Source organism: Elephantulus edwardii, unplaced genomic scaffold (genome assembly GCF_000299155.1).
Source record: "Elephantulus edwardii isolate Elephantulus edwardi_28Jun2011 unplaced genomic scaffold, EleEdw1.0 scaffold00026, whole genome shotgun sequence".
Classification (NCBI taxonomy): Eukaryota; Metazoa; Chordata; class Mammalia; order Macroscelidea; family Macroscelididae; genus Elephantulus; species Elephantulus edwardii.
The window spans coordinates 18,313,683-18,316,621 of NW_006399776.1; positions in this window are offsets into that span (position 1 = coordinate 18,313,683).

The following is a 2,939-nucleotide window of genomic DNA, read 5'->3' on the forward strand; positions in this document are numbered from 1 at the left end:
ATAATCAATGAAACACAGATAGACCATTCTTCTGGTATTCTCTGCTTTCAGCTAAGATCCATCTAACATCGGCTACAACATCCCTAGTACCACGACCCATTCATTGCTCTTGGCATTAGCAGTTAGGAAATAAAAAAACAACTTGTACTGGGAAAATCTGCTACAAGGAACCTCTCCAGAATGCTAATGAGCAACAATGTCAGTCTAGAGATTAAAATGCACCTGATCTAGGACATAGTCTTTGAAATTAATTGCTATGCATCAGAGAGTTGGACAATGACCAAAGATGACAGAAGAATAGATGCCTTTGAGTTGTTGTGCTGGAGGTATTGACTTATCATGGACTGCCAGGAGAATGAACAGGTCTCTCCTGGAGAGAGTGAAGCCAATTGCTCCTTGCAGGCAAAAATTTTGAGGCTCCATCTTACATACTTCATGCATATTCAGGACCAATTCTTGGAGAAAGACATCATGCCTGGAAGTGTGGATGGACAGCACAAAAGAGGAAGATCCCAGATGAGATGGATTGACGCAGTAACTGGGATAATGAAGATAGGTATGTCAAAGACAATGAGATTGACTCACAACAGAGCACCGTCCAGAGCGATTGTGCTCTGGGCCATATAGAGCCATGCTTGACTTGACAGCACATAACAACTACAAAAACAATTTCAAATTGAAGCTGAAGAAAATGAAAAGTCTGAAAGAATGATATCTGACTTTGAGCCTACCATACATGGATTTAAAAATCATCTTAAAAACAGATTTGGGGCAATGAACACCAGCAATTAAAGATCAGAGATTCTGTAGAATGAGAAAAACGAAAATCATCCATGAAGAGAGCAAAAGATCTTTAGAAATACAGAGGAAAAAGGAAAAACCACAATGGATGTCAGAAAAGATTTCTGAAAATTGAACAGAAGCACTGAGATTCCAAAATAAAGATAAGAGATAATGAAGTAAAATAGCTGAATAAAAGATTTCAAAAGGCAGCATAAAGTGACAAAGTTTTATAATGGAATGTGCAAAGTGCTGGAGTTGGAGAATTAAAAAAAAAATCTCTCTCAGCATTTCTCAAGCTGAATTAATTTTAAAACAAAATCAGACCCAGAGTGTAACACTGAGAGATGATATAGGCAAAAATCTTGATTAACCCAAGAAACATTGATACAGAAGAAGGGCTATACTATCACTATACTAAAAAGAATTGGTTGACACTGAAAAATTACGGGATATACCATATGAACAAGAGCCAATGGTAATGAAGGAAGATGTTGTTGTTTCACTGAAGGCATTGGCAGAAAATAAGGTGCCAAGAATAGATTGGGTGGAAATTGACATGTTTTAAAAACATAAATAGTCCTAGATGTGCTCACCAGTCTGCCAGAAAATTTGGAGGACAACTGCTTGACCAGCTGTTTGGAAGAGATCCATATTTGTTTCCATTCTTAATAAAGATAATCCAACAGAATGTGGAAATTGTCAAACAATATCACTACTATCACATGCAAGGAAAATATTGCTGATGATCCAAAAATTACTAGAGCAGTACATAGACAGAGAATGGCCAGAAGTTCATTCTGGTTTTAGAAGAGGCCATAGCACCAGAGATATCATTGCTGATCCCAGAAGGATCTTGGCTGAAAGCAGAGAATACCAGAATGTCTATTAGTGTTTTATTGATTATACAAAGATTGTGTGAATCATAGCAAAGAGTGGATAATATTGAGAATAATAAGAATCCCAGAACACTTAAATAAGCTCATACAAAACCCAAACCTGGAACAAAAAGCTATTGTCAACATAAAAAAAAGAATCTTGCATGATTTAAAATCAGGAAAGGTGTGCATCAGGGTTGTATCCTTTCTCCAAACCTATTAAATCTGTATAGTAAGAATCTTAGGCATAATAAAAGAAGAATCTGTCTAAAGGATAATTTCCTGAGAAGAAAGTACTAGGGATCAGACTTGAGGTAATAAAACATTAAGTACAAAGAGATTTCACAAACTGTGACCAAATATACACCTGAAAAGGGTGTAAAGAGAAGGATCAATATACGATAAGATTACAGAAACATAAATGCTATAGATTGATACATGTTAAACCTGTGTTAGTGCACTAATTTACTTCTTTTTCTTAACTAAAATATTGTTCAGTGCATATTATACTAAAAGAGAGCTCTAGGGGCTCCTGTGGCCTACTCGTAAGAAACTGCATTGCAATCCCAAAGGCCTGTGGTTCAAATCTACCAGCTTCTCTGCAGCGGAATGGACAATCTTCTCTCATGTAATATACAGCAATCTGTTCCTGTGTGATTTACTGCCTCTGAAAATTCACTGGCGGGTCAGCTACATGTCAGTTCTGAGTTGACGACAAACTGTAGTGGCCTAGATGTAAGGAGATGTGTTGCCAACTCAGAGTTACATGGTTCAAATCTACTAGCTATTCCTTGGGGGGCAAGAGAATGGGCCTCTCTAAACCTTCTAGGATCAGCTAGGAGTTGGTTCTGATACATATAGCATGCAATATAAAACAACATACCATATGTTAGCTATGACAGTAGTACTATTAACCATGGCAGTAGTACTAAGTACTGCAGTCTGAAAAGTTAACCAGGAAAGCATAGTGCTTGCTTTAAGGGAGATTTCATTTCAAGTAATTTAAAAAAAATAGTTAATAAAAATTTTACACACATGTTTTAATTCTTGATAATTACATAAGGGCTTATTATTATTTTATTTTACTTCTTTCGTGCTAACACAAACCAAATAGAGTATCAAACACTTTACTCCCTTTGTACATAATCATTTAATCATTTTAACTTTTTTTTTCAGATTCCTCCTCCCTCCAGTTTTCCCTACATGTATTTGTACATGAAACCAATTTATGGAAATAATAATTTTGTTTTCTTTTCACAAAAGTTTAAAAAGTATAAAAAT